Source organism: Hyla sarda, unplaced genomic scaffold (assembly GCF_029499605.1).
Source record: "Hyla sarda isolate aHylSar1 unplaced genomic scaffold, aHylSar1.hap1 scaffold_465, whole genome shotgun sequence".
NCBI lineage: Eukaryota > Metazoa > Chordata > Amphibia > Anura > Hylidae > Hyla > Hyla sarda.
This window is the reverse complement of record NW_026610478.1, coordinates 113,319-136,849: the sequence shown is the minus strand read 5'-3', so window position 1 is coordinate 136,849 and position 23,531 is coordinate 113,319. Positions and strand designations below refer to the sequence as shown.

At 44.4% G+C, this 23,531-nt stretch overlaps 8 non-coding genes and 1 pseudogene across 8 annotated transcripts; all 9 read left to right on the top strand.

The window, feature by feature from the left end:
* Positions 1-32: 32 nt before the first annotated feature.
* On the top strand, positions 33-223 carry LOC130336050 (U2 spliceosomal RNA). Its single transcript, XR_008877549.1, has one exon. It is a non-coding gene; the product is annotated as a U2 spliceosomal RNA (small nuclear RNA).
* A 2,078-nt stretch (positions 224-2,301) lies between these two features.
* On the top strand, positions 2,302-2,492 carry LOC130336049 (U2 spliceosomal RNA). Its single transcript, XR_008877548.1, has one exon. It is a non-coding gene; the product is annotated as a U2 spliceosomal RNA (small nuclear RNA).
* Positions 2,493-4,575: 2,083 nt separating this feature from the next.
* On the top strand, positions 4,576-4,766 carry LOC130336046 (U2 spliceosomal RNA). Its single transcript, XR_008877546.1, has one exon. It is a non-coding gene; the product is annotated as a U2 spliceosomal RNA (small nuclear RNA).
* A 2,085-nt stretch (positions 4,767-6,851) lies between these two features.
* On the top strand, positions 6,852-7,042 carry LOC130335978 (U2 spliceosomal RNA). The gene has a single exon (XR_008877490.1). It is a non-coding gene; the product is annotated as a U2 spliceosomal RNA (small nuclear RNA).
* A 2,088-nt stretch (positions 7,043-9,130) lies between these two features.
* Positions 9,131-9,321, top strand: LOC130336045 (U2 spliceosomal RNA). Its single transcript, XR_008877545.1, has one exon. It is a non-coding gene; the product is annotated as a U2 spliceosomal RNA (small nuclear RNA).
* Positions 9,322-11,403: 2,082 nt separating this feature from the next.
* Positions 11,404-11,594, top strand: LOC130336044 (U2 spliceosomal RNA). The gene has a single exon (XR_008877544.1). It is a non-coding gene; the product is annotated as a U2 spliceosomal RNA (small nuclear RNA).
* Positions 11,595-18,775: 7,181 nt separating this feature from the next.
* LOC130335998 (U2 spliceosomal RNA) lies at positions 18,776-18,981 on the top strand (annotated as a pseudogene).
* Positions 18,982-21,062: 2,081 nt separating this feature from the next.
* LOC130336043 (U2 spliceosomal RNA) lies at positions 21,063-21,253 on the top strand. The gene has a single exon (XR_008877543.1). It is a non-coding gene; the product is annotated as a U2 spliceosomal RNA (small nuclear RNA).
* Positions 21,254-23,333: 2,080 nt separating this feature from the next.
* LOC130336042 (U2 spliceosomal RNA) lies at positions 23,334-23,524 on the top strand. Its single transcript, XR_008877542.1, has one exon. It is a non-coding gene; the product is annotated as a U2 spliceosomal RNA (small nuclear RNA).
* The last annotated feature ends 7 nt before the right edge of the window (positions 23,525-23,531 follow it).

The following is a 23,531-nucleotide window of genomic DNA, read 5'->3' as shown; positions in this document are numbered from 1 at the left end:
GGGACCTTGTTGGGCCCGCCCCTTTCACGGTTATCGCTTCTCGGCCTTTTGGCTAAGATCAAGTGTAGTATCTGTTCTTATCAGTTTAATATCTGATACGTCCCCTATCTGGGGACCATATATTAAATGGATTTTTGAGAACGGGGGCCGATTTCGAAGCTTGCTTCCGTCGCCCTATGCATTGACCCGATATGGCAGTATCTTCGGGTACAGTGCACCACCCCCTTACAGGGTTAAAAAGAAAGATTCCTACTTTCATTGCTACCTGCTTGCTGGCTAGCCAGCTAGCCAGCCCTGTGGGCCTTGCTGCTGCTGCAGCCAAAAAACAAAAGGTGGTGCTGCTGCTGCTTCTGCTGCTTCTGCTTCTGCTTGTGTCTGGCCCCTGTTGGAGCGTCCAGGCACAGGACTTCTGCTGCTGCTGACTAAATGGCCTCCTTAATTGGATCATTTGAGTAGCCAGCACACCTGTGCAGGTAGGGCATGACATGATAGGCAGCTGCCTTGATAGCGGGTGGGTGCTGAATGTTCCTAATTGACAAAATAAGATTAATGCTTATGAAGAAATATAAAATCTCATCCCTTCCCCAATATCGCGCCACACCCCTACCCCTTAATTCCCTGGTTGAACTTGATGGACATATGTCTTTTTTCGACCGTACTAACTATGTAACTATGTAACATAACATGGGGGGGGGGGGGTCTCCTGGCTGTTCACACAGGTGTGTCATTGCTGTACATTGACCATGCATTGCTTCTGTGGTATTGCAAAGGCAAAGACAAATGCTTCCAGCCATCCATTGCACTAATGGATTGGTCATCAGCTGGCTGTCTATGTCCCGCATCAATATAGACCAAAGTACAGAGGGTTAGGCTATGCTATTGTGCACCTACCTGATGCATCAGAAGGTGCGAGGCCCTTGCTAAATTCTGTGCACAGACTTTGAGATCTATGCTTTAGACTGTATCTAAACCTGCTCCAACATGGACTGACATTCTGGCCTACTTTCAGCCGATGCGACTTGTCTGTCGCTGAACAGTCGCTTTTTATGTATTCAGCACCTATGTATAATGTTGTAAAAATGCTCTAGAAGCTAAAGTCGCAGAAATGTCACACATATTTGGCCTGCAACTTTCTGTGCGACAAATTCAGACAGGAAAAATCAGTATAAATCCTTAGAAAATTATCCCCCAGTGTCTCCATCTGCTGGCGGTATTGAATAAGCATTGCTGCACTGATGGGGTATGCATTAGACGAAAAAAAAGAAGAAAAAGAAGAATAATACGCCCAGAAAAGAGGCGAAAAGGAGAAAAACGTAAAAAAACGTGAAAAAAAAGTAAGAGGAAGAGAAGGGAAAAAAAGGTGGAAATGGGTTTAAAAGTGATTTCGGCGGAGAAATATATATATATATATATATATATATATATATATGCGCACACACACACATAGATATAAACGTATTCTCCGTTGAGATATTGCAGCCGCTGCTGTGTCCAGGCCCAGGAGCCTTAGCACTGTGCTGTGATGTCACTCAATACCACTGACATCACTAGGTGTAAACAACATCTCTCCTTTGCTGTGTATGTGACTATGGAGCTGTTTGGTGATGTCGTCTATTACGGCCTTCATAGAAGCAACAGGAGATTGTTGCATCCATCTTGAACCCTCAGAACTACAGTGCTATGATGTCACTCACTTCCACAGGCCTTGCAGAGTGTAAACAACAACAACCCAGCTTTGTTGTGTATGTAACCATAGGGATTTGTGATGTCACCTAGAACCTTCACAGCAGCGACAGCTTTATGAGGAGCATCAGCACTGCTCTGCCTGAGCAGAACCATCACCGCCATAGGTTGTCAAATAACCCGGATTTAACCCACACAGGTAAGTCCAATGGGGTGCAGGCATGTCCTCTATGCTTACAGCTTCCCGTGGGTGTTGGTTTGATACCGTTTGGGGACAGCCAAGGAGGCATCTGCAGGCAACAAAGGTAGGTGTGTGCTTGTGTGTGTGTTTCCTATGCAGATCCTAAGCCCAGTGTCACATGCAAGTAGGAGGAGTAAGAAGGGTTCCTGGCAAATCCGGGTTATGGATTGCATTTAAAAAGGCCCCGTGGGAGTGCAATGGGCCCCTGTCTTGCTGCTTAGCAATAATGGTATGGGTTTAGGTTCTGCTGTGTGTACTGGTGGTTGACTGCCCCCCAGCCCAGAGTGTGCATGGAAAATTGTCTGGCAGCCTCCCTGACAGCAAGCAGTGATAGTGCCCATGAAGGGGACCTTGTTGGGCCCGCCCCTTTCACGGTTATCGCTTCTCGGCCTTTTGGCTAAGATCAAGTGTAGTATCTGTTCTTATCAGTTTAATATCTGATACGTCCCCTATCTGGGGACCATATATTAAATGGATTTTTGAGAACGGGGGCCGATTTCGAAGCTTGCTTCCGTCGCCCTATGCATTGACCCGATATGGCAGTATCTTCGGGTACAGTGCACCACCCCCTTACAGGGTTAAAAAGAAAGATTCCTACTTTCATTGCTACCTGCTTGCTGGCTAGCCAGCTAGCCAGCCCTGTGGGCCTTGCTGCTGCTGCAGCCAAAAAACAAAAGGTGGTGCTGCTGCTGCTTCTGCTGCTTCTGCTTCTGCTTGTGTCTGGCCCCTGTTGGAGCGTCCAGGCACAGGACTTCTGCTGCTGCTGACTAAATGGCCTCCTTAATTGGATCATTTGAGTAGCCAGCACACCTGTGCAGGTAGGGCATGACATGATAGGCAGCTGCCTTGATAGCGGGTGGGTGCTGAATGTTCCTAATTGACAAAATAAGATTAATGCTTATGAAGAAATATAAAATCTCATCCCTTCCCCAATATCGCGCCACACCCCTACCCCTTAATTCCCTGGTTGAACTTGATGGACATATGTCTTTTTTCGACCGTACTAACTATGTAACTATGTAACATAACATGGGGGGGGGGGGTCTCCTGGCTGTTCACACAGGTGTGTCATTGCTGTACATTGACCATGCATTGCTTCTGTGGTATTGCAAAGGCAAAGACAAATGCTTCCAGCCATCCATTGCACTAATGGATTGGTCATCAGCTGGCTGTCTATGTCCCGCATCAATATAGACCAAAGTACAGAGGGTTAGGCTATGCTATTGTGCACCTACCTGATGCATCAGAAGGTGCGAGGCCCTTGCTAAATTCTGTGCACAGACTTTGAGATCTATGCTTTAGACTGTATCTAAACCTGCTCCAACATGGACTGACATTCTGGCCTACTTTCAGCCGATGCGACTTGTCTGTCGCTGAACAGTCGCTTTTTATGTATTCAGCACCTATGTATAATGTTGTAAAAATGCTCTAGAAGCTAAAGTCGCAGAAATGTCACACATATTTGGCCTGCAACTTTCTGTGCGACAAATTCAGACAGGAAAAATCAGTATAAATCCTTAGAAAATTATCCCCCAGTGTCTCCATCTGCTGGCGGTATTGAATAAGCATTGCTGCACTGATGGGGTATGCATTAGACGAAAAAAAAGAAGAAAAAGAAGAATAATACGCCCAGAAAAGAGGCGAAAAGGAGAAAAACGTAAAAAAACGTGAAAAAAAAGTAAGAGGAAGAGAAGGGAAAAAAAGGTGGAAATGGGTTTAAAAGTGATTTCGGCGGAGAAATATATATATATATATATATATATATATATATATATATATGCGCACACACACACATAGATATAAACGTATTCTCCGTTGAGATATTGCAGCCGCTGCTGTGTCCAGGCCCAGGAGCCTTAGCACTGTGCTGTGATGTCACTCAATACCACTGACATCACTAGGTGTAAACAACATCTCTCCTTTGCTGTGTATGTGACTATGGAGCTGTTTGGTGATGTCGTCTATTACGGCCTTCATAGAAGCAACAGGAGATTGTTGCATCCATCTTGAACCCTCAGAACTACAGTGCTATGATGTCACTCACTTCCACAGGCCTTGCAGAGTGTAAACAACAACAACCCAGCTTTGTTGTGTATGTAACCATAGGGATTTGTGATGTCACCTAGAACCTTCACAGCAGCGACAGCTTTATGAGGAGCATCAGCACTGCTCTGCCTGAGCAGAACCATCACCGCCATAGGTTGTCAAATAACCCGGATTTAACCCACACAGGTAAGTCCAATGGGGTGCAGGCATGTCCTCTATGCTTACAGCTTCCCGTGGGTGTTGGTTTGATACCGTTTGGGGACAGCCAAGGAGGCATCTGCAGGCAACAAAGGTAGGTGTGTGCTTGTGTGTGTGTTTCCTATGCAGATCCTAAGCCCAGTGTCACATGCAAGTAGGAGGAGTAAGAAGGGTTCCTGGCAAATCCGGGTTATGGATTGCATTTAAAAAGGCCCCGTGGGAGTGCAATGGGCCCCTGTCTTGCTGCTTAGCAATAATGGTATGGGTTTAGGTTCTGCTGTGTGTACTGGTGGTTGACTGCCCCCCAGCCCAGAGTGTGCATGGAAAATTGTCTGGCAGCCTCCCTGACAGCAAGCAGTGATAGTGCCCATGAAGGGGACCTTGTTGGGCCCGCCCCTTTCACGGTTATCGCTTCTCGGCCTTTTGGCTAAGATCAAGTGTAGTATCTGTTCTTATCAGTTTAATATCTGATACGTCCCCTATCTGGGGACCATATATTAAATGGATTTTTGAGAACGGGGGCCGATTTCGAAGCTTGCTTCCGTCGCCCTATGCATTGACCCGATATGGCAGTATCTTCGGGTACAGTGCACCACCCCCTTACAGGGTTAAAAAGAAAGATTCCTACTTTCATTGCTACCTGCTTGCTGGCTAGCCAGCTAGCCAGCCCTGTGGGCCTTGCTGCTGCTGCAGCCAAAAAACAAAAGGTGGTGCTGCTGCTGCTTCTGCTGCTTCTGCTTCTGCTTGTGTCTGGCCCCTGTTGGAGCGTCCAGGCACAGGACTTCTGCTGCTGCTGACTAAATGGCCTCCTTAATTGGATCATTTGAGTAGCCAGCACACCTGTGCAGGTAGGGCATGACATGATAGGCAGCTGCCTTGATAGCGGGTGGGTGCTGAATGTTCCTAATTGACAAAATAAGATTAATGCTTATGAAGAAATATAAAATCTCATCCCTTCCCCAATATCGCGCCACACCCCTACCCCTTAATTCCCTGGTTGAACTTGATGGACATATGTCTTTTTTCGACCGTACTAACTATGTAACTATGTAACATAACATGGGGGGGGGGGGTCTCCTGGCTGTTCACACAGGTGTGTCATTGCTGTACATTGACCATGCATTGCTTCTGTGGTATTGCAAAGGCAAAGACAAATGCTTCCAGCCATCCATTGCACTAATGGATTGGTCATCAGCTGGCTGTCTATGTCCCGCATCAATATAGACCAAAGTACAGAGGGTTAGGCTATGCTATTGTGCACCTACCTGATGCATCAGAAGGTGCGAGGCCCTTGCTAAATTCTGTGCACAGACTTTGAGATCTATGCTTTAGACTGTATCTAAACCTGCTCCAACATGGACTGACATTCTGGCCTACTTTCAGCCGATGCGACTTGTCTGTCGCTGAACAGTCGCTTTTTATGTATTCAGCACCTATGTATAATGTTGTAAAAATGCTCTAGAAGCTAAAGTCGCAGAAATGTCACACATATTTGGCCTGCAACTTTCTGTGCGACAAATTCAGACAGGAAAAATCAGTATAAATCCTTAGAAAATTATCCCCCAGTGTCTCCATCTGCTGGTGGTATTGAATAAGCATTGCTGCACTGATGGGGTATGCATTAGACGAAAAAAAAGAAGAAAAAGAAGAATAATACGCCCAGAAAAGAGGCGAAAAGGAGAAAAACGTAAAAAAACGTGAAAAAAAAGTAAGAGGAAGAGAAGGGAAAAAAAGGTGGAAATGGGTTTAAAAGTGATTTCGGCGGAGAAATATATATATATATATATATATATATATATATATATATATATGCGCACACACACACATAGATATAAACGTATTCTCCGTTGAGATATTGCAGCCGCTGCTGTGTCCAGGCCCAGGAGCCTTAGCACTGTGCTGTGATGTCACTCAATACCACTGACATCACTAGGTGTAAACAACATCTCTCCTTTGCTGTGTATGTGACTATGGAGCTGTTTGGTGATGTCGTCTATTACGGCCTTCATAGAAGCAACAGGAGATTGTTGCATCCATCTTGAACCCTCAGAACTACAGTGCTATGATGTCACTCACTTCCACAGGCCTTGCAGAGTGTAAACAACAACAACCCAGCTTTGTTGTGTATGTAACCATAGGGATTTGTGATGTCACCTAGAACCTTCACAGCAGCGACAGCTTTATGAGGAGCATCAGCACTGCTCTGCCTGAGCAGAACCATCACCGCCATAGGTTGTCAAATAACCCGGATTTAACCCACACAGGTAAGTCCAATGGGGTGCAGGCATGTCCTCTATGCTTACAGCTTCCCGTGGGTGTTGGTTTGATACCGTTTGGGGACAGCCAAGGAGGCATCTGCAGGCAACAAAGGTAGGTGTGTGCTTGTGTGTGTGTTTCCTATGCAGATCCTAAGCCCAGTGTCACATGCAAGTAGGAGGAGTAAGAAGGGTTCCTGGCAAATCCGGGTTATGGATTGCATTTAAAAAGGCCCCGTGGGAGTGCAATGGGCCCCTGTCTTGCTGCTTAGCAATAATGGTATGGGTTTAGGTTCTGCTGTGTGTACTGGTGGTTGACTGCCCCCCAGCCCAGAGTGTGCATGGAAAATTGTCTGGCAGCCTCCCTGACAGCAAGCAGTGATAGTGCCCATGAAGGGGACCTTGTTGGGCCCGCCCCTTTCACGGTTATCGCTTCTCGGCCTTTTGGCTAAGATCAAGTGTAGTATCTGTTCTTATCAGTTTAATATCTGATACGTCCCCTATCTGGGGACCATATATTAAATGGATTTTTGAGAACGGGGGCCGATTTCGAAGCTTGCTTCCGTTGCCCTATGCATTGACCCGATATGGCAGTATCTTCGGGTACAGTGCACCACCCCCTTACAGGGTTAAAAAGAAAGATTCCTACTTTCATTGCTACCTGCTTGCTGGCTAGCCAGCTAGCCAGCCCTGTGGGCCTTGCTGCTGCTGCAGCCAAAAAACAAAAGGTGGTGCTGCTGCTGCTTCTGCTGCTTCTGCTTCTGCTTGTGTCTGGCCCCTGTTGGAGCGTCCAGGCACAGGACTTCTGCTGCTGCTGACTAAATGGCCTCCTTAATTGGATCATTTGAGTAGCCAGCACACCTGTGCAGGTAGGGCATGACATGATAGGCAGCTGCCTTGATAGCGGGTGGGTGCTGAATGTTCCTAATTGACAAAATAAGATTAATGCTTATGAAGAAATATAAAATCTCATCCCTTCCCCAATATCGCGCCACACCCCTACCCCTTAATTCCCTGGTTGAACTTGATGGACATATGTCTTTTTTCGACCGTACTAACTATGTAACTATGTAACATAACATGGGGGGGGGGGTCTCCTGGCTGTTCACACAGGTGTGTCATTGCTGTACATTGACCATGCATTGCTTCTGTGGTATTGCAAAGGCAAAGACAAATGCTTCCAGCCATCCATTGCACTAATGGATTGGTCATCAGCTGGCTGTCTATGTCCCGCATCAATATAGACCAAAGTACAGAGGGTTAGGCTATGCTATTGTGCACCTACCTGATGCATCAGAAGGTGCGAGGCCCTTGCTAAATTCTGTGCACAGACTTTGAGATCTATGCTTTAGACTGTATCTAAACCTGCTCCAACATGGACTGACATTCTGGCCTACTTTCAGCCGATGCGACTTGTCTGTCGCTGAACAGTCGCTTTTTATGTATTCAGCACCTATGTATAATGTTGTAAAAATGCTCTAGAAGCTAAAGTCGCAGAAATGTCACACATATTTGGCCTGCAACTTTCTGTGCGACAAATTCAGACAGGAAAAATCAGTATAAATCCTTAGAAAATTATCCCCCAGTGTCTCCATCTGCTGGCGGTATTGAATAAGCATTGCTGCACTGATGGGGTATGCATTAGACGAAAAAAAAGAAGAAAAAGAAGAATAATACGCCCAGAAAAGAGGCGAAAAGGAGAAAAACGTAAAAAAACGTGAAAAAAAAGTAAGAGGAAGAGAAGGGAAAAAAAGGTGGAAATGGGTTTAAAAGTGATTTCGGCGGAGAAATATATATATATATATATATATATATATATATATATATATATATATGCGCACACACACACATAGATATAAACGTATTCTCCGTTGAGATATTGCAGCCGCTGCTGTGTCCAGGCCCAGGAGCCTTAGCACTGTGCTGTGATGTCACTCAATACCACTGACATCACTAGGTGTAAACAACATCTCTCCTTTGCTGTGTATGTGACTATGGAGCTGTTTGGTGATGTCGTCTATTACGGCCTTCATAGAAGCAACAGGAGATTGTTGCATCCATCTTGAACCCTCAGAACTACAGTGCTATGATGTCACTCACTTCCACAGGCCTTGCAGAGTGTAAACAACAACAACCCAGCTTTGTTGTGTATGTAACCATAGGGATTTGTGATGTCACCTAGAACCTTCACAGCAGCGACAGCTTTATGAGGAGCATCAGCACTGCTCTGCCTGAGCAGAACCATCACCGCCATAGGTTGTCAAATAACCCGGATTTAACCCACACAGGTAAGTCCAATGGGGTGCAGGCATGTCCTCTATGCTTACAGCTTCCCGTGGGTGTTGGTTTGATACCGTTTGGGGACAGCCAAGGAGGCATCTGCAGGCAACAAAGGTAGGTGTGTGCTTGTGTGTGTGTTTCCTATGCAGATCCTAAGCCCAGTGTCACATGCAAGTAGGAGGAGTAAGAAGGGTTCCTGGCAAATCCGGGTTATGGATTGCATTTAAAAAGGCCCCGTGGGAGTGCAATGGGCCCCTGTCTTGCTGCTTAGCAATAATGGTATGGGTTTAGGTTCTGCTGTGTGTACTGGTGGTTGACTGCCCCCCAGCCCAGAGTGTGCATGGAAAATTGTCTGGCAGCCTCCCTGACAGCAAGCAGTGATAGTGCCCATGAAGGGGACCTTGTTGGGCCCGCCCCTTTCACGGTTATCGCTTCTCGGCCTTTTGGCTAAGATCAAGTGTAGTATCTGTTCTTATCAGTTTAATATCTGATACGTCCCCTATCTGGGGACCATATATTAAATGGATTTTTGAGAACGGGGGCCGATTTCGAAGCTTGCTTCCGTCGCCCTATGCATTGACCCGATATGGCAGTATCTTCGGGTACAGTGCACCACCCCCTTACAGGGTTAAAAAGAAAGATTCCTACTTTCATTGCTACCTGCTTGCTGGCTAGCCAGCTAGCCAGCCCTGTGGGCCTTGCTGCTGCTGCAGCCAAAAAACAAAAGGTGGTGCTTCTGCTGCTTCTGCTTCTGCTTGTGTCTGGCCCCTGTTGGAGCGTCCAGGCACAGGACTTCTGCTGCTGCTGACTAAATGGCCTCCTTAATTGGATCATTTGAGTAGCCAGCACACCTGTGCAGGTAGGGCATGACATGATAGGCAGCTGCCTTGATAGCGGGTGGGTGCTGAATGTTCCTAATTGACAAAATAAGATTAATGCTTATGAAGAAATATAAAATCTCATCCCTTCCCCAATATCGCGCCACACCCCTACCCCTTAATTCCCTGGTTGAACTTGATGGACATATGTCTTTTTTCGACCGTACTAACTATGTAACTATGTAACATAACATGGGGGGGGGGGGTCTCCTGGCTGTTCACACAGGTGTGTCATTGCTGTACATTGACCATGCATTGCTTCTGTGGTATTGCAAAGGCAAAGACAAATGCTTCCAGCCATCCATTGCACTAATGGATTGGTCATCAGCTGGCTGTCTATGTCCCGCATCAATATAGACCAAAGTACAGAGGGTTAGGCTATGCTATTGTGCACCTACCTGATGCATCAGAAGGTGCGAGGCCCTTGCTAAATTCTGTGCACAGACTTTGAGATCTATGCTTTAGACTGTATCTAAACCTGCTCCAACATGGACTGACATTCTGGCCTACTTTCAGCCGATGCGACTTGTCTGTCGCTGAACAGTCGCTTTTTATATATTCAGCACCTATGTATAATGTTGTAAAAATGCTCTAGAAGCTAAAGTCGCAGAAATGTCACACATATTTGGCCTGCAACTTTCTGTGCGACAAATTCAGACAGGAAAAATCAGTATAAATCCTTAGAAAATTATCCCCCAGTGTCTCCATCTGCTGGCGGTATTGAATAAGCATTGCTGCACTGATGGGGTATGCATTAGACGAAAAAAAAGAAGAAAAAGAAGAATAATACGCCCAGAAAAGAGGCGAAAAGGAGAAAAACGTAAAAAAACGTGAAAAAAAAGTAAGAGGAAGAGAAGGGAAAAAAAGGTGGAAATGGGTTTAAAAGTGATTTCGGCGGAGAAATATATATATATATATATATATATATATATATATATATATATATATATATGCGCACACACACATAGATATAAACGTATTCTCCGTTGAGATATTGCAGCCGCTGCTGTGTCCAGGCCCAGGAGCCTTAGCACTGTGCTGTGATGTCACTCAATACCACTGACATCACTAGGTGTAAACAACATCTCTCCTTTGCTGTGTATGTGACTATGGAGCTGTTTGGTGATGTCGTCTATTACGGCCTTCATAGAAGCAACAGGAGATTGTTGCATCCATCTTGAACCCTCAGAACTACAGTGCTATGATGTCACTCACTTCCACAGGCCTTGCAGAGTGTAAACAACAACAACCCAGCTTTGTTGTGTATGTAACCATAGGGATTTGTGATGTCACCTAGAACCTTCACAGCAGCGACAGCTTTATGAGGAGCATCAGCACTGCTCTGCCTGAGCAGAACCATCACCGCCATAGGTTGTCAAATAACCCGGATTTAACCCACACAGGTAAGTCCAATGGGGTGCAGGCATGTCCTCTATGCTTACAGCTTCCCGTGGGTGTTGGTTTGATACCGTTTGGGGACAGCCAAGGAGGCATCTGCAGGCAACAAAGGTAGGTGTGTGCTTGTGTGTGTGTTTCCTATGCAGATCCTAAGCCCAGTGTCACATGCAAGTAGGAGGAGTAAGAAGGGTTCCTGGCAAATCCGGGTTATGGATTGCATTTAAAAAGGCCCCGTGGGAGTGCAATGGGCCCCTGTCTTGCTGCTTAGCAATAATGGTATGGGTTTAGGTTCTGCTGTGTGTACTGGTGGTTGACTGCCCCCCAGCCCAGAGTGTGCATGGAAAATTGTCTGGCAGCCTCCCTGACAGCAAGCAGTGATAGTGCCCATGAAGGGGACCTTGTTGGGCCCGCCCCTTTCACGGTTATCGCTTCTCGGCCTTTTGGCTAAGATCAAGTGTAGTATCTGTTCTTATCAGTTTAATATCTGATACGTCCCCTATCTGGGGACCATATATTAAATGGATTTTTGAGAACGGGGGCCGATTTCGAAGCTTGCTTCCGTCGCCCTATGCATTGACCCGATATGGCAGTATCTTCGGGTACAGTGCACCACCCCCTTACAGGGTTAAAAAGAAAGATTCCTACTTTCATTGCTACCTGCTTGCTGGCTAGCCAGCTAGCCAGCCCTGTGGGCCTTGCTGCTGCTGCAGCCAAAAAACAAAAGGTGGTGCTGCTGCTGCTTCTGCTGCTTCTGCTTCTGCTTGTGTCTGGCCCCTGTTGGAGCGTCCAGGCACAGGACTTCTGCTGCTGCTGACTAAATGGCCTCCTTAATTGGATCATTTGAGTAGCCAGCACACCTGTGCAGGTAGGGCATGACATGATAGGCAGCTGCCTTGATAGCGGGTGGGTGCTGAATGTTCCTAATTGACAAAATAAGATTAATGCTTATGAAGAAATATAAAATCTCATCCCTTCCCCAATATCGCGCCACACCCCTACCCCTTAATTCCCTGGTTGAACTTGATGGACATATGTCTTTTTTCGACCGTACTAACTATGTAACTATGTAACATAACATGGGGGGGGGGTCTCCTGGCTGTTCACACAGGTGTGTCATTGCTGTACATTGACCATGCATTGCTTCTGTGGTATTGCAAAGGCAAAGACAAATGCTTCTAGCCATCCATTGCACTAATGGATTGGTCATCAGCTGGCTGTCTATGTCCCGCATCAATATAGACCAAAGTACAGAGGGTTAGGCTATGCTATTGTGCACCTACCTGATGCATCAGAAGGTGCGAGGCCCTTGCTAAATTCTGTGCACAGACTTTGAGATCTATGCTTTAGACTGTATCTAAACCTGCTCCAACATGGACTGACATTCTGGCCTACTTTCAGCCGATGCGACTTGTCTGTCGCTGAACAGTCGCTTTTTATGTATTCAGCACCTATGTATAATGTTGTAAAAATGCTCTAGAAGCTAAAGTCGCAGAAATGTCACACATATTTGGCCTGCAACTTTCTGTGCGACAAATTCAGACAGGAAAAATCAGTATAAATCCTTAGAAAATTATCCCCCAGTGTCTCCATCTGCTGGCGGTATTGAATAAGCATTGCTGCACTGATGGGGTATGCATTAGACGAAAAAAAAGAAGAAAAAGAAGAATAATACGCCCAGAAAAGAGGCGAAAAGGAGAAAAACGTAAAAAAACGTGAAAAAAAAGTAAGAGGAAGAGAAGGGAAAAAAAGGTGGAAATGGGTTTAAAAGTGATTTCGGCGGAGAAATATATATATATATATATATATATATATATATATGCGCACACACACACATAGATATAAACGTATTCTCCGTTGAGATATTGCAGCCGCTGCTGTGTCCAGGCCCAGGAGCCTTAGCACTGTGCTGTGATGTCACTCAATACCACTGACATCACTAGGTGTAAACAACATCTCTCCTTTGCTGTGTATGTGACTATGGAGCTGTTTGGTGATGTCGTCTATTACGGCCTTCATAGAAGCAACAGGAGATTGTTGCATCCATCTTGAACCCTCAGAACTACAGTGCTATGATGTCACTCACTTCCACAGGCCTTGCAGAGTGTAAACAACAACAACCCAGCTTTGTTGTGTATGTAACCATAGGGATTTGTGATGTCACCTAGAACCTTCACAGCAGCGACAGCTTTATGAGGAGCATCAGCACTGCTCTGCCTGAGCAGAACCATCACCGCCATAGGTTGTCAAATAACCCGGATTTAACCCACACAGGTAAGTCCAATGGGGTGCAGGCATGTCCTCTATGCTTACAGCTTCCCGTGGGTGTTGGTTTGATACCGTTTGGGGACAGCCAAGGAGGCATCTGCAGGCAACAAAGGTAGGTGTGTGCTTGTGTGTGTGTTTCCTATGCAGATCCTAAGCCCAGTGTCACATGCAAGTAGGAGGAGTAAGAAGGGTTCCTGGCAAATCCGGGTTATGGATTGCATTTAAAAAGGCCCCGTGGGAGTGCAATGGGCCCCTGTCTTGCTGCTTAGCAATAATGGTATGGGTTTAGGTTCTGCTGTGTGTACTGGTGGTTGACTGCCCCCCAGCCCAGAGTGTGCATGGAAAATTGTCTGGCAGCCTCCCTGACAGCAAGCAGTGATAGTGCCCATGAAGGGGACCTTGTTGGGCCCGCCCCTTTCACGGTTATCGCTTCTCGGCCTTTTGGCTTCGATCCCGTGCGGTTTACCGGGCGGGTTAGGAGTTGAAGGGGGTGGTGATCGGGGCCCTCTTTGCGGGGGGCCCTGGGTTATTTCGGAGTTGCGATAGTGGGTTTCATCGCCTGCAAAAATGAGTGGAGGAGAGAGGATTCGCGGAATGGAAGACACGGTCAGGATTTTCGTCCCAGCGGAACATCGGGGAACGGTTGGCCTGGACCAGATTGTGCTGGAGATTCTACGCAGGCTCCAGTACCTAAAGGTAACAGATGTATTTGCAATGCAAGATTTCCCTAGACAGGGTATTTATGATGTTACATTTGTTAATTCCGAGATTTGTCAGAGGGTCTACAAGGACCTGGAAGGAATGAAGAGAAAGAATGAGCCGGATATTATGAGGAAAGTTAAAGTAGAGCCTTTGTTTCTGAGTACAGAGAAAGTGGTCATCGTACATATGTACAATCCCAAAGTTACAGACTCAATGGTAACAAATTTTCTTTATCGTTATTGTGAAGAAGTGAAGTTTTTTGGAAAACTAAAGAACAGACATGGTTTTTTTAACTGTAAAAGGAAATATGTTGTGAAGTTCAAGAAGGATGAGTCTATGGAGGAGGGAATTAAGAGTATTCCTCAAGTTTTTTCCATTGGAGGAGAGCGTGGTTTTTGTTTTTATGAGGGGCAGCTTCAGTTTTGCCGCAAATGTCAAGCATATGGCCACGTGCAGGACGCATGTCCTGTGAAGGGTGTTGTTTGTAGGAACTGTGGCAAGACTGGGCATGAAACAAGTTTTTGCGTTGAGGAAAAGACTTGTGATATTTGTGGGAGTAATTCCCATTTGGCAAGAGGATGTCACTTATGGTACAAGAGAAGGAGTTATGCTGATGCGGCTGGAAGTAAAGGTGGACAGAGCAATGAACAGGGAATGGGAAGGAGGTCTTTTTCAGAAGCCACAGGTGTGGATGGAGGTGTGGATGGAGGTGAAAAATCTAATGTGGAGGGGGAATGTGAAGTCGGGAGGAGCGCAGGTGGTACGATTGTTAAAAATGTTGTTGCTCAGGTGGATGTGATTAAAGAGGCTTTTGTGGAGACAAGTGTGGTGGTTGAACAGGAGTATAAGAAAGTGGTCTCCACAAGTGAAGTAACATGTGCAAAGGGGGTGGAGGTCAAGAAGATTGAAACTGTGTATGGTGATGTGTTTCCTTGTGGAAGCATGAGTGGTGATGTGGAATGTCCAGACCCTGTTGTGGGGGAGGAGGAGGGAATGGAATTTCAAGAAAATGTGCAGTCACCTGAGAAGTCCCTTACACCTGCTCAGAGATTTGTCAGCAGTGATGAGGAGGATGAGGTGGGGGTGGAAAGTAAAAGAAGTAAAAAAGGAAGTTGGACTGGGGATCAAGAGGACCCAGTGGTTGGAAGAGGAGTTGAAATGGACAGGGACTCTGATCCAGGGTCGCCTGATTGTTATGAAAATGTTTTAAGGAAAGTTGAGAGTCAGAGCAGTAATTTTTAACTATGATGGATATTAAAGTTTTGATTTTATTCATTTTAGTTATTATGACTCTTATCTTAACAACCCTTAATGTCAGGAGTATTGGATCAGAAGTAAGAAGAGCTGCTATTTTTGAGGTGTTGGAGAATGTGAGAGCTGATATAATATGTTTACAGGAGTGTGCAATTAAATCTGCACCTTATGCTGATGAGTGGAGGATGGGACAATCTTTTTGGTCAACTAGTACGGATAACAAGAATGAAGGAGTTGGTTTTTTAATCAAAAATAACAATATCAAAGTTTTAAATTGCCAGATTTTAATACCAGGCCGTTGCATGGTTTTAAACTTTGAGTTTTTAGACCAGAGGATTAGAGTTTTTAACGTATATGCCCCAGCAGAGAAGAAAGAGCGGTTGGTTTTTTTAGAGTCCTTGAAGTTTTTTATCCCTGGTCGGGAAAGTACTATAGTGGCTGGTGATTTTAACTGTATCCGTACTGTTAATGACCGTGAGAGTGCTGCTGAAGTCCGAACTGACATTACCTCTAATGCTTTAAATCAATTAGTACAAGACTTACACTATATAGATGCTGGACTGATGATTGACACTGATGATAGATATACATATGTATCGGATAGTGGTCACTGTAAATCCCGGATAGATTATATTTTTGTGTCTGAAGGGATGAAGGTGGCCCGGTGTAATCAGATGATGTCGATTTTCTCAGATCATAAAATTTTATCTGCTGAAATAAGCATCTCAGAGTCCATTGCCTTTGGTAGGGGACTCTGGAAGTTGAATGTGAGTTTACTTGAAGAAGAGGAGGTAATGGCAGGTTTTAAAAATATATTTTTATCCTGTGCTGCTAAACAAGACTGTTTTAAAAATATTTTAGACTGGTGGGATTGGGCTAAAGTGAACTTTGCTGGTTATTTTAAGTCTGTTTGCATTAAGAGAGCACAGGAGAAGAGGCGGAGAGATGAGACTTTAGTTTCACAGTTGGAGACTCTCTTTAAGTTTAAGAACGCTGGTCTAGAGGTGGATGCTGAAATTTGTGAAATTAAGGAAGAGATGAAGACAAGGTTGAAGGAAAGAGGAAGGAATATTGTTTACAGGGCTAAGGTGCAACATTTGGAGGAGAATGAACAATGTAGTCGATATTTTTTTAAAAAGTGTTTTAAGCCAAAGGGGGTCTTTAAGTCGGTTTTAACCTCAAGTGGTGAGGTGGTTGGTAGGGAGATGGAGGAGGAGGTTTGTAAATTTTATGAAATACTTTTTAGTAATGAAAGTAAAGCTGCTATTAATGAAATGGAAGACTACTGTAACATTTTAGAGGATCAAATTCCAGATGAGGAGAAAGTTTTTTTGGTGGAAGATGTTAGTGAAAATGAAATTAGAATGGCGCTGAATGGAATGGCAAAAGGTAAAACCCCTGGTAGTGACGGCCTTCCAGCTGAGTTTTATGTTGTTTTTTGGCCTCTTTTAAAAGATGTTTTTACTCGGGTTGTGCAATATGTTTTTAAGTTTGGGATTTTAGCTGATTCAATGAAGAAGGGAATTATCACACTAATACATAAGAAAGGTGACGAACGTGATATAAAAAATTGGAGACCAATTTCATTGTTAAACAGTGACTATAAAATTATTGCTAAAATTGTTGCAAACAGGCTTAGGAATATTATTGGCCATATGGTAGATAATTACCAAGTATGTGCTGTACCCGGGAGAAGAATTACTGATAATTTATTGATTTTAAGGGATGTTATTTATTATTGTAATTTTAATAAGGTGCCTCTTTTTGTCGAGTCAGTGGATTTCGAGAAGGCCTATGATAAAGTCGCACACAAATTTATGTTTACGGCCCTAAAACATATGGGGATCCCAAAGAAGTTATTACATGTTATTAAAGGGTTATATAATGGTGTTACTGGACAAGTTTTAATGAATGGCCATGTTGGTCCTGCTTTTAAGATTTTATCAGGGGTTCGGCAGGGTTGCCCACTCTCCCCAATCCTTTTCATCTGTGTAATAGAGGCCTTGTTAAAGAATGTTCAGAAAGACAAATGTGTTAAAGGAGTTTTTATACCTGGCAGTGGTGGGAGTGATCTTAAGGTTTTAAGCTACATGGATGATGTTGTGTTTACATGTACTTCAAAAGCAGATTTGAATAGAGTGAATTTGCATATTCAAATTTTTTGCTGTGTGGCCGGAATGTGTGTAAACTGGGGCAAATGTCATTTGGTGAATTTTGGGAAATGCGAAGATGTGTTGGTGGATGGAGTAGAGATAAAGGAGAATGTGGAAGTTTTAGGGGTCATTTTTGAAAAGAATCTTAAAGGGACAGAGACTTACAACAAGCTGGACAGTAAAATTGAAAAGAAATTGAATTTTTGGAAATTGAGGAGTTTATCCCTTAAAGGGAAAGTACTTGTTATTAAGACTGTGATTTTACCTTTACTTTTATATACTGCGATGGTTTTTCCACCTGGTAAGCTTTGGATGAGGAAGACAACAAGAAGACTTTTTGTTTTCTTTTGGGGATCCAAAATGGAAAAAATGAAAAGAGAGAAGGTAATGAGTACTGTAAAGAATGGTGGATATGACTTTCCAAATATTGATTTGTTTTTAAAGTTACACTATTTTCTTTTAATTTTCAAGACGATCCAGTGCAATAGTAAAACAGCTGATATGTGTAAATATTTAGCAGGATGGTTGTTTTCTAAGTGGGGCTGGTGTGAGAGGGATCTGAGGAAACCAATGGCGCTGATTATACCTACCTTTTATGTGGTTCTTCGGTCTTTCAATGATCAGTTTAATTTGAGCTCCTTGGGGAAACCTGAAAAGAAGAAAATAGAATATGATTTGAGAAAGAGTGAAAAATTTAATGAAGTACCATTCTGTAATATTGCACAGTCAGTTAAGATTTGGAGCCTTTTTAATTCCTTTGGTTTATCAAATAGACAAAAAGATGTGGTATGGATGTCTTACCATGGTTGCCTCCCAACTCGAGTGTTTTTAAGAGGAAGAGGAATAAGAGTGAGTGAACAGTGTCCAAGAGAGGGTTGTGGAGGTAAAGAAGATATTGTACATTTGTGGTGGGACTGTTTTTATGCCAAGGAAGTTTTTAGGCTTTTAACAAGATTTTTTATTGCACTTATGGGTTTTAATGATTTTACTTTTGAGAAAATTTTTATCGGTCAGGACTTTAACATGAAGAATGATGCACGTGTTACTTGGATAATTTTTTCTGTTTTTAAAGAAGTTTTATGGGACTCCAGGAATTTGCTTGTTTTTAAAAATGTTTCCATTTCTCCAAGTGAATGTAGGAGGTTGTTGCTCGGAAGACTTTTTATTGCATATTTATTACATAAGAAGAGAATGGGAGAAGACAATGCTGAAAAAATCTGGAAATATACCCAATGGTGGAAACTGTAAGTCTGACCAGTTTATGTTTTGTTTTTTAAATGTTTTTGTTTTCCTTCAGCTTTCACCTTTTGGTTTTAAGTTCTTGACCCTCGGTTCTCTTTTTTTTGTCTTTCCGCATGATGTTTTTTCAGACATTGTTTTAAGTGACGAGTCCTGGTAGGAGACCTGATGATCGTTCAAACAATAGTCTGTAACTGAGGAAAAAAGAAAAAAAAAAAAAAAAAAAAAAAAAAAAATCTGTTCTTATCAGTTTAATATCTGATACGTCCCCTATCTGGGGACCATATATTAAATGGATTTTTGAGAACGGGGGCCGATTTCGAAGCTTGCTTCCGTCGCCCTATGCATTGACCCGATATGGCAGTATCTTCGGGTACAGTGCACCACCCCCTTACAGGGTTAAAAAGAAAGATTCCTACTTTCATTGCTACCTGCTTGCTGGCTAGCCAGCTAGCCAGCCCTGTGGGCCTTGCTGCTGCTGCAGCCAAAAAACAAAAGGTGGTGCTTCTGCTGCTTCTGCTTCTGCTTGTGTCTGGCCCCTGTTGGAGCGTCCAGGCACAGGACTTCTGCTGCTGCTGACTAAATGGCCTCCTTAATTGGATCATTTGAGTAGCCAGCACACCTGTGCAGGTAGGGCATGACATGATAGGCAGCTGCCTTGATAGCGGGTGGGTGCTGAATGTTCCTAATTGACAAAATAAGATTAATGCTTATGAAGAAATATAAAATCTCATCCCTTCCCCAATATCGCGCCACACCCCTACCCCTTAATTCCCTGGTTGAACTTGATGGACATATGTCTTTTTTCGACCGTACTAACTATGTAACTATGTAACATAACATGGGGGGGGGGGGGTCTCCTGGCTGTTCACACAGGTGTGTCATTGCTGTACATTGACCATGCATTGCTTCTGTGGTATTGCAAAGGCAAAGACAAATGCTTCCAGCCATCCATTGCACTAATGGATTGGTCATCAGCTGGCTGTCTATGTCCCGCATCAATATAGACCAAAGTACAGAGGGTTAGGCTATGCTATTGTGCACCTACCTGATGCATCAGAAGGTGCGAGGCCCTTGCTAAATTCTGTGCACAGACTTTGAGATCTATGCTTTAGACTGTATCTAAACCTGCTCCAACATGGACTGACATTCTGGCCTACTTTCAGCCGATGCGACTTGTCTGTCGCTGAACAGTCGCTTTTTATGTATTCAGCACCTATGTATAATGTTGTAAAAATGCTCTAGAAGCTAAAGTCGCAGAAATGTCACACATATTTGGCCTGCAACTTTCTGTGCGACAAATTCAGACAGGAAAAATCTGTATAAATCCTTAGAAAATTATCCCCCAGTGTCTCCATCTGCTGGCGGTATTGAATAAGCATTGCTGCACTGATGGGGTATGCATTAGACGAAAAAAAAGAAGAAAAAGAAGAATAATACGCCCAGAAAAGAGGCGAAAAGGAGAAAAACGTAAAAAAACGTGAAAAAAAAGTAAGAGGAAGAGAAGGGAAAAAAAGGTGGAAATGGGTTTAAAAGTGATTTCGGCGGAGAAATATATATATATATATATATATATATATATATATATATATATATATGCGCACACACACACATAGATATAAACGTATTCTCCGTTGAGATATTGCAGCCGCTGCTGTGTCCAGGCCCAGGAGCCTTAGCACTGTGCTGTGATGTCACTCAATACCACTGACATCACTAGGTGTAAACAACATCTCTCCTTTGCTGTGTATGTGACTATGGAGCTGTTTGGTGATGTCGTCTATTACGGCCTTCATAGAAGCAACAGGAGATTGTTGCATCCATCTTGAACCCTCAGAACTACAGTGCTATGATGTCACTCACTTCCACAGGCCTTGCAGAGTGTAAACAACAACAACCCAGCTTTGTTGTGTATGTAACCATAGGGATTTGTGATGTCACCTAGAACCTTCACAGCAGCGACAGCTTTATGAGGAGCATCAGCACTGCTCTGCCTGAGCAGAACCATCACCGCCATAGGTTGTCAAATAACCCGGATTTAACCCACACAGGTAAGTCCAATGGGGTGCAGGCATGTCCTCTATGCTTACAGCTTCCCGTGGGTGTTGGTTTGATACCGTTTGGGGACAGCCAAGGAGGCATCTGCAGGCAACAAAGGTAGGTGTGTGCTTGTGTGTGTGTTTCCTATGCAGATCCTAAGCCCAGTGTCACATGCAAGTAGGAGGAGTAAGAAGGGTTCCTGGCAAATCCGGGTTATGGATTGCATTTAAAAAGGCCCCGTGGGAGTGCAATGGGCCCCTGTCTTGCTGCTTAGCAATAATGGTATGGGTTTAGGTTCTGCTGTGTGTACTGGTGGTTGACTGCCCCCCAGCCCAGAGTGTGCATGGAAAATTGTCTGGCAGCCTCCCTGACAGCAAGCAGTGATAGTGCCCATGAAGGGGACCTTGTTGGGCCCGCCCCTTTCACGGTTATCGCTTCTCGGCCTTTTGGCTAAGATCAAGTGTAGTATCTGTTCTTATCAGTTTAATATCTGATACGTCCCCTATCTGGGGACCATATATTAAATGGATTTTTGAGAACGGGGGCCGATTTCGAAGCTTGCTTCCGTCGCCCTATGCATTGACCCGATATGGCAGTATCTTCGGGTACAGTGCACCACCCCCTTACAGGGTTAAAAAGAAAGATTCCTACTTTCATTGCTACCTGCTTGCTGGCTAGCCAGCTAGCCAGCCCTGTGGGCCTTGCTGCTGCTGCAGCCAAAAAACAAAAGGTGGTGCTTCTGCTGCTTCTGCTTCTGCTTGTGTCTGGCCCCTGTTGGAGCGTCCAGGCACAGGACTTCTGCTGCTGCTGACTAAATGGCCTCCTTAATTGGATCATTTGAGTAGCCAGCACACCTGTGCAGGTAGGGCATGACATGATAGGCAGCTGCCTTGATAGCGGGTGGGTGCTGAATGTTCCTAATTGACAAAATAAGATTAATGCTTATGAAGAAATATAAAATCTCATCCCTTCCCCAATATCGCGCCACACCCCTACCCCTTAATTCCCTGGTTGAACTTGATGGACATATGTCTTTTTTCGACCGTACTAACTATGTAACTATGTAACATAACATGGGGGGGGGGGGTCTCCTGGCTGTTCACACAGGTGTGTCATTGCTGTACATTGACCATGCATTGCTTCTGTGGTATTGCAAAGGCAAAGACAAATGCTTCCAGCCATCCATTGCACTAATGGATTGGTCATCAGCTGGCTGTCTATGTCCCGCATCAATATAGACCAAAGTACAGAGGGTTAGGCTATGCTATTGTGCACCTACCTGATGCATCAGAAGGTGCGAGGCCCTTGCTAAATTCTGTGCACAGACTTTGAGATCTATGCTTTAGACTGTATCTAAACCTGCTCCAACATGGACTGACATTCTGGCCTACTTTCAGCCGATGCGACTTGTCTGTCGCTGAACAGTCGCTTTTTATGTATTCAGCACCTATGTATAATGTTGTAAAAATGCTCTAGAAGCTAAAGTCGCAGAAATGTCACACATATTTGGCCTGCAACTTTCTGTGCGACAAATTCAGACAGGAAAAATCTGTATAAATCCTTAGAAAATTATCCCCCAGTGTCTCCATCTGCTGGCGGTATTGAATAAGCATTGCTGCACTGATGGGGTATGCATTAGACGAAAAAAAAGAAGAAAAAGAAGAATAATACGCCCAGAAAAGAGGCGAAAAGGAGAAAAACGTAAAAAAACGTGAAAAAAAAGTAAGAGGAAGAGAAGGGAAAAAAAGGTGGAAATGGGTTTAAAAGTGATTTCGGCGGAGAAATATATATATATATATATATATATATATATATATATATATATATATGCGCACACACACACATAGATATAAACGTATTCTCCGTTGAGATATTGCAGCCGCTGCTGTGTCCAGGCCCAGGAGCCTTAGCACTGTGCTGTGATGTCACTCAATACCACTGACATCACTAGGTGTAAACAACATCTCTCCTTTGCTGTGTATGTGACTATGGAGCTGTTTGGTGATGTCGTCTATTACGGCCTTCATAGAAGCAACAGGAGATTGTTGCATCCATCTTGAACCCTCAGAACTACAGTGCTATGATGTCACTCACTTCCACAGGCCTTGCAGAGTGTAAACAACAACAACCCAGCTTTGTTGTGTATGTAACCATAGGGATTTGTGATGTCACCTAGAACCTTCACAGCAGCGACAGCTTTATGAGGAGCATCAGCACTGCTCTGCCTGAGCAGAACCATCACCGCCATAGGTTGTCAAATAACCCGGATTTAACCCACACAGGTAAGTCCAATGGGGTGCAGGCATGTCCTCTATGCTTACAGCTTCCCGTGGGTGTTGGTTTGATACCGTTTGGGGACAGCCAAGGAGGCATCTGCAGGCAACAAAGGTAGGTGTGTGCTTGTGTGTGTGTTTCCTATGCAGATCCTAAGCCCAGTGTCACATGCAAGTAGGAGGAGTAAGAAGGGTTCCTGGCAAATCCGGGTTATGGATTGCATTTAAAAAGGCCCCGTGGGAGTGCAATGGGCCCCTGTCTTGCTGCTTAGCAATAATGGTATGGGTTTAGGTTCTGCTGTGTGTACTGGTGGTTGACTGCCCCCCAGCCCAGAGTGTGCATGGAAAATTGTCTGGCAGCCTCCCTGACAGCAAGCAGTGATAGTGCCCATGAAGGGGACCTTGTTGGGCCCGCCCCTTTCACGGTTATCGCTTCTCGGCCTTTTGGCTAAGATCAAGTGTAGTATCTGTTCTTATCAGTTTAATATCTGATACGTCCCCTATCTGGGGACCATATATTAAATGGATTTTTGAGAACGGGGGCCGATTTCGAAGCTTGCTTCCGTCGCCCTATGCATTGACCCGATATGGCAGTATCTTCGGGTACAGTGCACCACCCCCTTACA